The 13517-nt window shown below is 44.4% G+C and overlaps 1 long non-coding RNA gene across 1 annotated transcript; it reads right to left on the reverse strand.

The window, feature by feature from the left end:
- Positions 1-1906: 1906 nt before the first annotated feature.
- Positions 1907-12667, reverse strand: LOC149127534 (uncharacterized). Its single transcript, XR_016231708.1, has 2 exons — positions 11605-12667; positions 1907-2207 (listed from the first exon to the last, which is right to left on the reverse strand). It is a non-coding gene; the product is annotated as an uncharacterized LOC149127534 (long non-coding RNA).
- Between the last annotated feature and the right edge of the window lie 850 nt (positions 12668-13517).

Here is a 13517-nt window from a genome sequence, read left to right on the forward strand (position 1 = left end):
CTACCTACCTGAAACCTATGATACCCACCTGATTTACCTATGAGTCACTAAACTATAGTGAGATTCCAACACTAACTCTAGCACCTGATGGTGGAGATAATTTTAGTGAATGCCTTCATTTCTAAACAGCCTCTAGCTAAGTTGGGTTAGTCAGGCAAGGATTAGGGAGAAAGGAGATCAATGTTCTACTTTCATTTGAAAGCCATCAATTCTTAAAGTACATATGATGGCTTTGTATAACACTTCTCAATCTAAGTCTTTTTTCAAGAGCGGACATTAGCCTGTAGTCAAGATGCCCATATTGCACATTGGAGTACCTGGTGTTGATGTCCAGCTCTGGCTCCTGGCTGCAGCTTCCTGCTAATGCAGACCCTGGGAGGGAGCAGTAATGACTCAAGTGATTGCCACCCAGGTGGGAGACCTACTTTGAATTCCTGGTTGCCAGATCCAGTCCTGGTCTGGTCCCTGTCGTTTGGGGGCATTTCAGGAGTGAACCAGTAGATGAGAGCACTCATATTTTTTCTCTCTCTCTTAAACAAATCCCACACCTTTTTTTATTTTTTGACAGGCAGAGTGGACAGTGAGAGAGAGAGAGAGAGAGAGAGAAAGGTCTTCCTTTGCCTCACCCTCCAATGGCCGCCGCGGCTGGTGTGCTGCGGCCAGCGCATTGCGCTGATCCAAAGGCAGGAGCCAGGTACTTATCCTGGTCTCCCATGCGGGTGCAGGGCCCAAGCACTTGGGCCATCCTCCACTGCACTCCTGGGCCATAGCAGAGAGCTGGCCTGGAAGAGGAGCAACCGGGACAGAATCCGGCGCCCCGACCGGGACTAGAACCCGGTGTGCCGGGGCCACAAGGCAGAGGATTAGCCTAGTGAGCTGCGGCACCAGCTCAATCCCACACTTCTTCTACAACATACCTATCATAATCTCTGAAGGGAGGGATTACGTCCCAGGTTAAGAAGAGAAAATATGCAGCATGCTCCTTGCAGGGGGAGACCTCCATCCCACCATCTCTGCTCCCCTATCAATTCACCCCACCTTCAGAACTGAAATCTTTTCTATTTGGGCTATCAATTTTTAAAAATATTTATTTGAAAAGCAGAGATAGAAATGGAGATAGAGAAGGGGAGAGAAAGAGAGAGAGAGAGAAAGAGAGAGAGAGATCATCCATCTGCTGGTTTACTCCCTAAGCAGTTGCCAACAGTCAGTGCTGGGCCAAGCCAAAGTAGGATCATAGAACTCCATCCAGGTCTCCTACATGGGTGGCAGGGGCCCAAGCACTTGGGCCATCACATTAGCAGGGAGTTGGATCAGAAGTGGAGCAGCTGGCTGGCACCGCGGCTCACTTGGCTAATCCTCCGCCTGCGGCACCAGCACCCTAGGTTCTAGTCCCGGTCGGGGTGCCGGAGTCTGTCCTGGTTGCTCCTCTTTCAGGCCAGCTCTCTGCTGTGGCCCAGGAGTGCAGTGGAGGATGGCCCAAATGCTTGGGCCCTGCACCCGCATGGGAGACCAGGAGAAGCACCTGGCTCCTGCCTTTGGATCAGCGTGATGCGCCGGCCACGGTAGCCATTGGAGGGTGAACCAATGGCAAAAGGAAGACCTTTCTCTCTGTCTCTCTCTCTCACTGTCAACTCTGCCTGTCAAAGATTAAAAAAAAAATTTAAAAAAAAAAGAAGTGGAGCAGCCAGGATTTCAATCGGTGCTTCAGTCTGGGGAGCCAGCATCAAAGGCAGTAGATTAACCCTCTGTGCCACAACGCAGGCCCCATCATATTAATTCTAACATACATTGAGAATGCAGACAAATTATTATTTCTAGGGCAGAGAAAAGGGTGAAAATCAATGCCTTTTCACATAATATCACATTATTTTATAATTATTATCACTATTTTCATTATTTATCATTATTTTATAATCAGGGAAAACCAGGTCCTTCACATCACTGAAGATGCTGGGACCCAGAGTCAGAATAAGACACTTTCTGTCCATGACTGCTTCTCTCTATTTCTGATGCCTGTTACTACTTCTTCCTGTGGAATATGGAGGAACAGCAGCTGGTCCTCTTCATTACTGTCCTCAAATTTAAGTGTAGACTCCTGGCCAAGGTGAGTATGTGCAAGGGTGTCATACAGCACTCTGGGTATAGGGTCCTTAGCACAGCCAGTTCATGGTGTCCATTTCAGGGGAAGGGGCTGAAAGTTAGTAAACCTGGAAGAAGGAGAACAAAGAGAAAAGTAAGTCTCAGCTTCTGGCACTCCAAACATCTCATGTAGCAATCCAGGTTATTTTCCAAATATCTTCTTCCCTGGCATCTCCCTAAACAAACCCACAGGGCTCATCTTCACCATCTATTTTACTTGACATAATGCTGCTATGAGGGCTCATGCTTTATGGGGGTACGATGTCATGTTAGGGGCAGTAAAATAGTTTCCTTTATTCTGGTCCCAGAGAATTGTAGAAAGAAGATAGAAGCAGCAAGAGAATAGAGAACAGGTGAGTTATTCAGTCAGACATATATTCTGATTGCCCCTTTCAGTAAATTGCATGAAATCCATGGTTCTCAAACTCAAATCACCTGGAGTGCTTACTAAAACACAATTGCTGGGTTCTACCCCGAGAATATCTGGTTCATTAAGTATAGGGTAGGACATGAATTTCTCACAGGTTCCCAGGAACCACACTTTGAGAACCACTGTTGGCCGGTGCCACGGCTCACTTGGCTAATCCTCCGCCTGCAGCGCCAGCACCCTAGGTTCTAGTCCCATTCGGGGTGCCGGAGTCTGTCCTGGTTGCTCCTCTTCCGGTCCAGCTCTCTGCTGTGGCCTGGGAAGGCAATGGAGAATGGCCCAGGTGCTTGGGCCGTGCACCCACATGGGAGACCAGGAAGAAGCACCTGGCTCCTGGCTTCAGATCAGCGCAGTGCGCTGGCCATAGCAGCCATATTGGGGGTGAACCAACGGAAGGAAGACCTTTCTCTCTCTCTCTCTCTCTCTCTCTCTCACTAACTGTCAAAAAGAGAGAGAGAGAGAGAGAGAGAGAGAGAGAACCACTGTGTTGGCCAGCTCAGAGCAATACCAAGGGCAAAAGGAGTCTTTTGTCCTATACCCTCATACAGTGCCCAGTAAATAGATCCCCCCTACAATGGATCTCTGCTGAAAACTGGTGAGCAGCTAGATCTCCCCAACTTGCCTCAGCTCACATAAATGGAGAACCCTAAGCCACACTCCTCTGCCCCCGACCCCTGAGCGTCTTCTTAAGCACAGATATGGGATTAGTGGGGGCAACTCACAAATGGACATTTTTTTCCTAGAAAAAAGAAGTTGCATGGCTTATGAGACTGTTCAAATTCCCAAATCAAACTACTCTTAAACCATATTGGAGACCTGGCCAGGATTCATTTCCCTTCCTTCCTCTTTCAAACAACCATGTCAGGCTCCACAAAGCCTTCTGCTTCCCCTCTTCCTTTCTCATAGACTGGAATGTGAACCCAGCCAACACGGTGGTGAGCCACAGCCAGAAGGGTGGATGATGTAAAGATGTAAGAATGGTAAAACCACAAGGTGGAAGGAGCCTGGGCTCCAGACACTACCAGTCCATCTTACAGTCCCTAGACTTGTTTCAGTCATCACATGGTGACTGGCTTGACCCAGAAATCATATCTGTATCCCAACCAACACAAATACTCAAGCAGCTTGAGTAGAATGAGAACAATACAGATATTCATTGCAGTGCTCACAGCTGTAACATACCCTTCCCATTACTCTTCCACAGATTGTCACTGATCCATGCAAGGTTTTGGTGAGCTCCATCCTTCAAAGTTTTCTCATTTCCAGTCCTCCCTCCTTCTCTTTCTGGACTGTTCTCTGTCTGTCACTGCATGGATTCAGGCTGAGCCTTCTGTGTAATACCCGCTCATGCCTCATTCACATTTCTTCTACAGCTGCTTTAGAGTTATTACAAATAGTCCCAGCAATTTTCGTACCTCTTAATACTTTTGCATATCTGAATAAATAAATAAATGATCAGAGGAGGACACTTCTTTTAAACTGTCATTGTCTATTTTTCACTTCTTCAGTTAATAATTGGGAATTAACAAGTATAATTTTACTAAGGTGATAATATGAAAATTATATCCAGATCTTAGGTATTGGGAAACATACCTATGAATAAATCAATAAAGACCTATATATATATATATGTATGTATGGGATACCTAGATAATTCTATTGAAAAAAAAATCCTAGGGGCTGGCACTGTGGTGTAGTAGATTAAGCCTATATCTGCAGTGCCGGCATCCCATTTGGGCACCGGTTCAAGTTTCAAGTGCTCCACTTCCAATACAGCTCTCTGCTAATAACCTGGGAAAGCAGTAGAAGGTGGCCCAAGTTCTTTGGCCCTTGCACCCACATGGGAGACCCAAAAGAAGCTCCTGGCTCCTGACTTTGGATCGGTCCAGCTCCAGTCGTTGCGGCCATTTGGGGAGTGAACCAGTAGATGCAAGATCTCTTTCTGTCTCTCCCTCTCTCTATCTGTAACTCTGCCTCTCAAATAAATAAATAAATCTTTTAAAAAAACCTACATAGTAGATACATTCTCAAACCCTTATTCATTTAGTAGTCAGACTTTTAATCAAGTTGGTCTCTTCATAAACTTAGTATGCCGTCCTATGGTGTCAAATATCCTTAAAATTGCTGTCTTCCAAAATAATGTATTATTTGTAATAAAAGCAAACTTGCAGGCATTGGCACTCAGAATACAAGCTAATATGCAGTCCTGAACATAAACGAATACCACTTCTGAAACATTTTTAATTGTGTCTGGAAGTCAAATCCTTCAGAATATAAATCACTTTCTAAGTGAGCAGTAAATACTCTGAATTTCTCTTGGTTTAGCCAAGATAAAACCATTTAAAATGCAAATATCCATTACATTTTATCTCCATCCCCAAGGCCAATCAATATAATACTATTTTGTATCTCCCTCCATTCAATGCACCAATATTGCCAAATGGTCCTCCTCTCCAAAACAAATAAATACAGCTTTAAAGGCAAAATAAAAGAGACTGTCATTTGGTGCAGCAGTTAAGCCACACCTTGGGACACCTGCAACCCATATCAGAGTGCCTAGGTTGAGTCCCAGCTATTCCAATTCCTGTCCAGCTTCCTGTTAATGTGCCTGGGAAGGCAGGGTGGATGATGGCCCAAGTACTTGGGCCCCTGTTACCCATTTGGAGAGTGAATCAGCCAATAGAAGATACCCTCCTACCCCCATTGCTTTGAATATTTTTAAAAAATAAAAGCAAAGTAAGGTTTCATAGCAACATCAATACAAAATAAAGACATATGGCATATTTTCTTTAAAATAGAGTGCTTTAAATATAGTTTCAGAAGAAGAGAATACATGGGTATACTCTAATAGACACTAATGCCTCAAGAAAGTACAAAATCATTTTATCACCCAGCATTGATCCTATTCTTGATATGAGCTATGATGAAGACCAAAACAATGAGCCTTTGTGAGCAGCTACAGGAGTGCAGCAAACCCGAAGACGTGGATATTGACTGGATGCAGCACTCAAGACAGCAGCAGTTCTCAGAATTCAAGGAGCCTTCAGGCGTGCTGGAGTATACACATTCCGGAGTTCACGGCAAGTTTTTTTTATTTTTTAAGATTAAAAAAAAAAGATGTTTCTTATTTACTTGAAAGACAGAGTGAAAGAGAGAGTGAAAGACCCTCCCCCGACATACACACAGAACGGGCAGGGGGAGAAAGAGAGAATCTTCTATCGGGCTGATTCACTCCCCCAATGGCTGCAATGGCTGCAATGGCTGCAATGGCTGGGGCTGAGCCAGGCTGAAATCAGGAGCAAGGAACCCCCCAGGTCTGTCACAGGGGTTTCAGGGGCCCAAGCACTGGGGTCATCCTCCACTGCTTTCTCAGGAGCATTAGCAGGGAACTGGATTGGAAGTGAAACAACTGGGACTCAAATTGGAACTCTAATACGGGATGCCAGCATCACATGTAGTAGTTTAATCTGCTGTGCCACAATGCCAGCCTCTCAAGGCAAGTCTTGAGTCACACAGACAACAAAGGCCAAAGCAAGGCACAGAATCAAGACAAGAATTCAGGATCGTGCCAGTGAAGCACGACATTGATAATCACGTCCATGAAACATTTGAGTGGATATGATTGTACGAGAGTAGTGCATGTTAGCTACACAGAAACCAGTCCCAGCCACCTCTTCCACTGGATATGAAATATATGATTCATTTTCCCTCTACCCATCAGTTGAGGCTTCAGGAGAATGGCTCACTTGGCTAATCCTCCGCCTGTGGCGCCGGCACCCCAGTTCTAGTCCCGGTTGGGGCGCCGGGTACTAGTCCTGGTTGCTCCTCTTCCAGTCCAGCCCTCTGCTGTGGCCCAGGAAGGCAGTGGAGGATGGCCCAAGTGCTTGGGCCCTGCACCCACATGGGAGACCAGGAGGAAGCACCTGGCTCCTGTCTTTGGATCGGCACAGCACCGGCCATGGAGGCCATTAGGAGTATGAACCAACGGAAGGAAGACTTTTCTCTCTGTCTCTTTCTCACTGTCTCTCTCTCTCTCTCTCTCTCTCTCTCTCTCTCACTGTCTAACTCTGCCTGTCAAAAACTTAAAAAAATTTTTTTTTAAAAGCCAGGCTGTTTAAAACTGAGCTCGTCACTGTGGCATAGCGAGTTAAGCTGCTGCCTGCAGCGCCGACATCCCATATAGGCGCTGGTTTGAGTCCCAGCAGCTCCACTTCCAGTCAAGCTCCCTGCTAATGCACCTGGAAAAACAGCAGAAGATAGCCCAAATATTTGAGCCCTGCACCCATGTGGGAGACCTGGATGAAGCTGCTGGCTTCGGCCTAGCCCAGCCCTGGCCATGGCCATTTAGGGTGTGCACCAGTGGATGGAAGATTTTTTGTCCCTCCCTCTCTGTAACTCTGTCACAAATAAATACTTTATTTTTTAAGAAAAAAAAAAGCCAGGCTGGTTATGAACTGAGTAAAGATTTTATATTTTCTCTTCTCTTTTAAGTTGTAGTTATGAATTACATGTCCACCCTCTTTCATTAGCTATCAGCTGGACTTCAAGCAGAATGAAAGGGCAGGGGCTGGCGCTGTGGTGTAGTGGGTAAATCTGCCACCTGCAGTACCAGAATCCCATATGAGCGATCCAGCTCTCTGCTATGGCCTGGGAAAGCAGTAGAAGATGGCCCAAGTCCTTGGGACCCTGCACCCACATGGGAGACCCAGAAGAAACTTCTGGCTCCTGGCTTCGGATTGGCACAGCCCCGGCCATTGTGGTCATCTAGGGAGTGAACCGGAAGATCTCTCTCTCTCTCTCTCTCTCTCTCTGTGTGTGTTTGTGTGTGTAACTCTGACTTTCAAATAAATAAATAAATCTTTAAAAAAAAAAAAAAGAATGAAAGGGCAAAGTCTGAAATTAGGCATGGGAATGTCCAGCTAGCCAGAATAGAACTAGGAGACAAAATTTAATGTGAAAACATACCCCACATTTTCTAGTTTTTACAGCTTTATTGAGATATAATTTGCATATTGTACAAACCATCCATTTAAATTGCGTATGTCAATGGCTTTTAGTATATTCACAGATTTGCACATCCAGAACCACAATGAATATTAGAACATTTTCATTATTCTAGAAGAAAACCCACTCCCCTTAGCCATCATCGCAGAAAGCTGCTAATTTATTTTCTGTTTGCATAGTTACCTATGTGGGCATTTCATACAAACAGAATCATACCATATGTGATCCCTTGTGACTGGTCCTTTTATTTACTACACATGTTTTCAAAGTCCATCAATTCTGTAGCCTGCATCAGTACTTTGCTCCTTTTTGCTGCTGAGAATGTTCTAGATTTATGGGTACACCACATATTCATCAACTGATTGAAATTTAGAATATTTTTACTCTTTGGATGTTTCTATATATTATATATTATATTGTTGCTATGAACATGTGTGCATACAGAGTCTTAAATGGACACATGGTTTCGTTTCTCTTGAGTGTAAGAGTGGAATTGCTGAAAATATGGTGACCCCAAGAACATTTGTTGGAGACCAGCCAGACTCTTTTCCAAAAGAACTGTACCATTTTTCATTCTGTCTGCAATCCAGTTTCTCCACATTTTCACCAATACTTGTTACTATATGCCTGTTTAAAATAATACCCACTTCCTTTTTAAAAATCTCAAACAGATCTCTTGGCTCTTTAGATATGATCATTGAGCCAGTTCTCTGATTACAGAAACCCTAACAATGGGCAAAACAGTGAGCACGTGTGCACACACACACACACACACCCCTATTGGGCAAGCAAGACAGAAAAGACCACAGCTATCTGGGAGAGAGGGAGTAAATAAAGCAACACCCTTCTCCTCTGAATATAAACACAAAGGAGGCCTGGTGCTGTGGCTGCTTCAACTTGAATTCATTCCAGGAATGGCTCAGGCAGGACACATCAGTGAGAAACAATGAGCAAGGCTTCCTACAGTACTCAAATTAACTGGACAGGGAACATGAAGCCAGAGCCAAGCTCAGACTATTGACCTGTTCTCCCCAACTCCCACTTGGTATTTTTTCACCAAAGAGCAGCTACCGAAAATATTGGGAGTCTCTTCTGCCTTCAAGTTGAAGACTTTAAATAAGATTCAGCTTACATATTTTCAAAATATTTGTTACTTTTATTGTTTTCAGAAGCTTTTTGTAATGTTGTAAGTCTATTCATGGTATGAGTGTTTCCTGAAAGCCCACCTAAGATAAAAAGTGCAGAAGAAAATAGAACGTATTCCTTGGAAAGCACACTGATTGCTTATTTATCTAGTTAGAGAATTTTGTGTGGTTTCAACCTTGAGAACTGTGTCATGAAATGCAATGATTTCATTGAATTACGATCTAATTATCACTTCGGAAAATGTAGGGAAAGATGAATGACAGCGATAGAGGATGCAAAGCATGAGGACCAATTCCAAACAAAATACCAACAAACCAAATTCAAAGACATTAGAGGATGTTACACATTCTCTTCCTTATTTAACGTGGGAGGAAATTGCAAGTATTATTCAGTAATAAGGCATTTCCTGGTCGCACAAAGTTGCTGGTCCTTCATTTCAACAGATATTTGTTGTGCATTTGCTGCAAGCCGGAAATTTTGTTAGTCCTGTGGCTGCCAAAACAAACAAGACAGAGTCTCTGCCAGCAAACAGTGACAAAGGGCTTGCCCTCTGCCCAGCAGTTGCAAACTTAGTACTCAGCTGAAATGCCCTGGGATCATTCTGTGGCTATGATAGGAAGGTGGACGTGGTGAAGAGGGGTGATTCACAGCTGGGCTGCGGTACACGGAGGACCTGGAGAGTGTGGCAAGGGAAATGGGGAGAGGGAACCTGACCCAGGAACTCAGCCTCATAAAAAAAACAGTAGAGAGGCAAGCATTTATCTTAGAGATTAGGATACCAGTTAGGACACTCACATCCTGCACTGGTGTACCTGGGTTTGAGTCTCAGATCTGGCTCCTGATTCCAGCTTCCTGCTAATGCAGATCCTCAGAGGCGTCAGTGATGGCTCAAGCGATGGAGTTCCTGCATCCGGAGATCTGGACTGAGTTCCTGACTGTCAGCTTCAGTCCCAGCTTACTCGTGGGGGCTTTTGGGCCATGAAGCAGATGATGGGAGTTTTGTCATTTTCTTGTCTCTCTCTCTCCCTCTCTCTCTCTCTCAGTATATGTGTGTGTCTGACTCTCAAAGACATAATTTTAAAAAATATATATTTATTTTATTTATTGGAAAGGCAGAGTTACAGAGAGGGAGAGACAAAGAGAGAGGTCTTCCATCCACTTGTTCACTCCCCAGATGGCTGCAACAGCCAGGATTGAGCCAGACCGAAGCCAGGAGCCAGGAGCTCCTTCCAGGTCTCCTACATGAGTGCAGGGGCCCAAGCACTTGGGCCATGTTCTCCTGCTTTCCCAGATACTTTAGCAGGGAACTGGATCAGAAGTGGAGCAGCTAGGACTTGAACTGGTGCCATATGGGATGCTGGCAGCCCAGAAGGCAGCCTTTACCTGCTACACCACAATGCCAGCCCCATAAATAATATTTTTTAAAAGATTTTATTTATTTATCTGACAGGTAGAGTTACATACAGTAAAAGGGAGAGGCAGAGAGAAAGGTCTTCCTTCCACTGGTTCACTCCCCAAATGGCTGCAATGGCTAGAGCTGGGCTGATCCAAAGCCAGGAGCCAGGAGCCTCCTCGGGCTCTCCCACCATGGGTCAGGGGCCCAGGCACTTGGGCCCTCTTCTACTGCTTTCCCAGGTCATCAACAGAGAGCTGGATCAGAAGTGGAGGCTAGACTAGAACTGGCGCCCATATGGGATGCCAGTGCCATAGGCAGATGATTAACCTACTGCACGACAGTGGCAGCCCAATAAATAATATTTTTAATAAAAGAAAAATAACTTTACTATTTCACCAAGCAGAGAGAGGCAAAGGCATTTATGAAAGCATTAGAGTGAAAGCAAAGGTTTTGAAGGCTGACAAGCTTTCACCATGTGAAATTGTCAATAGTCAGCCATATTTTGGACTACAAAAATACCATATTCATATGATTTGATCTAATACAAAAGAATTCCTTGAGTGTGAAGGGTTAATGTTTACGACTTATAGGAGGATTAGAAAAGTAGCTGGAATCAGGGTAGAAATAGCCTAGTTAGTTTCAGTTTCATCCTATAGATAATGGAGAAGAGAATTAACAAAAAAACTTTTTGATAAGTGGTCCAAAAAAGTATTTTTAAATGTTTGAAGAATCTCAAATTTAAGAATTATATTTCTTCTGGTAAATTCTATGTCACATTCAATACTACAAAGAAAAAGCTTAATGATCAAATTCAACGTTAATAAGTGCTCAGTGAAACAAGATACTCCAAATGGCTGGGTATATAAATTGGAATAATATTTCTAGAAGGCAGTTTGAATGCTCTTTAGCCAAGCATTCAGCTTCTGAGGCTTTATCCCTTGGAAATGGTTATGGATTAAAAAAAAAAAAAAAGCTTAGCCACCAGGATATCCTTAATATTCAACAACAGGGAGTTGGTAAAATAAATCATGAATCATCCTTACAATTGAACACTCAGTAGCCACTTTCAGTACTTAAATGAATATTTAATGGCAAGGAAATGCTAATGAAGTTTTGGCTAGCATGAAAAAAAATTACATTATAACACAGTATATGTGCTTAGGAACCAGGCCAGACTGACAAGGTTTGAGTTTTAGATCCACCATTGCTATCATGTGATCTTGGGAAAGTAAGCTAATCTCCCTGTAACTCAGTTTCATTATCTGTAAAATGGGGACATTACCAGTCATAGTGCTGCCATCAGCGTACACAGTAAACACCATGAAAGAGGTAGTTATTGTTCACATCATTTGTATTTGTTGCCACTTAGTCAACTGTTGAGCTAATTTAAGAAGCCAAGGTGGGAAGGAGAGCCATCTGGGCAAGAACCACACCCTAAGCCCTCCACAGAGCTGGCTCCAGGAAGTCACCACACCAGCTGCAGAGCACTGACCTTGCAGTGACAAGTCCTGGGGTGCTGGACACCACACACTGCCACAGAACAGCTGCTTCTGTTGCTCCTGGAAACCGGATGCAGCTGCCATTGCGACTGTGCCCTGGCCGGAGTGCCGTCTGCGTCATCCCCGCTGCTCTGAGTCACCAGCTCCTGAATCAAAGACTAGGGAGGATGCATCTGCTCAGCTGCACCAGGTCCCCCAGTGCTCAGATGTCGGGGAGGCCCAGAAAAGAAGTTTTGGTATTTTTATCATACAGACAAGGAAGAGGAAAAGACAGGGGAACTTGCAAATTTAGGGAGCAAATTATTATTGCCACACTGGTGACAATAATAAAAATATATAAATGATCCCTTTATGGCTTAAAAAATCAAGATATAACCTGAATATATATTTACATGCAAAGAAAAGACTGAAAGGCTATACAGCAAAGTGTTAGCAATCAGTTCTGAATTGACCATTATGGCCAATTTGTATTTTTCATCTCTGTAACTTTCCAAATCTTCTGTGACATAGGGAAAAAACAACTTTTCTTGGGGCAGCCCTTGTGGCACAATGAGTTACATCACTACTTGGGATGCCTGCATCCCATATCAGAGTGCCAATTTGAGTCCCAGCTATTCCGCTTCCAATCCAGCCCCCTGGTAATGTACCTGGGAAGCAGCAGATGATGGCCCAAAAACTCAAATCCCTGCCACACACGAGAGACCTGGATGGAGTCCCAGGCTCCCTGCTTCAGCCAGGCACAGCCACAGCTCTTGCAGCCAACTGGGGAGTGAACCAACAGATGACAGATCTCTCTCCCCACCCCACCCCTGTCTCTCCATCTCTCTCCGTCACTCTTCCTTTCAAATAAATAAACAAATCTTTTGAGAAAAAAAAAGAGAAGATTTTCCTTTTGAAGGAAACCAGAGGAGTATCAGACCTTCCTTTTTGTTTTTTGGTTTTTTTTTTTTTTCAAAGATTTATTTTATTTATTTGAAAAACAGAGTTACGGAGAGAGGTAGAGACAGAGAGCAAGGTCTTCTATCTGCTGGTTCACTCCTCAGATGGCTGCAATGGCTGGAACTGCACTGATCCGAAGCCAGGAGCCAGAGGCTTCTTCTGGTTCTCCCACGCAGGTGCAGGGGCCCAAGGACTTGAGCCATCTTCCACTGCTTTCCCAGGCCGTAGCAGAGAGTTGGATGGGAAGAGGAGCAACTAGGACTAGAACTGGCACCCATATGGGATTCCAGTGCTTCAGGCTAGGTCTTTAACCTGCTGCACCACAGTGCCAGCCCCCAGACCTTCCTTTTTGAAAGAGAATTGAGGGGCTGGTGCTGTGGCGAAGCAGGTAAGGCCACTGCCTGTAGTGCCAGCATCCCATAATGGCACCGGTTTGAGTCCCAGCTGCTCCTCTTCCAACCAAGTTCTCTGCTATTGCCTGGGAGGCAGGCTATTGCCTGCACCTGCATGGGAGACCTGGAGGAAGACCTTGGCTCCTGGCTTTGGATCAGCACAGCTCCAGCCATTGCAGCCAACTAGGGAGTGGACCAGTGGATGGAGGACCTCTCTCTCTCTCTGCCTCTCCTTCTCTTTCAGTGTAACTCTGACTTTCAAGTAAATAAATAAGTAAATATTTAAAATAAAGAATTAAGCTTTAGCTATAACCATGAACTAGGATGTGGAAGACTGGGTTCAGGTGGCCATCATAGCATACAGCAGGTCTTTGCTACTCAAGATTTTTGCAATATGGGGTCAACTCAGAAGCTTCTGAGAAATGCAGAATTTCAGATCCCATCCCAAATCTACCAGAAGCAAAGAAGGAGTTGAATCATGACATATTCTAGAAGTTTAAGCAATGAGGCTCGACAATGTGAAGAAACTCATGAAAGATCACAAGCCTTGGAGACATTTCCAAACCTGAAAGTAG

The sequence above is a fragment of the Oryctolagus cuniculus genome, chromosome 3 (assembly GCF_051225735.1).
Source record: "Oryctolagus cuniculus isolate XC-2025 breed Fujian yellow rabbit chromosome 3, ASM5122573v1, whole genome shotgun sequence".
Lineage (NCBI taxonomy): Eukaryota > Metazoa > Chordata > Mammalia > Lagomorpha > Leporidae > Oryctolagus > Oryctolagus cuniculus.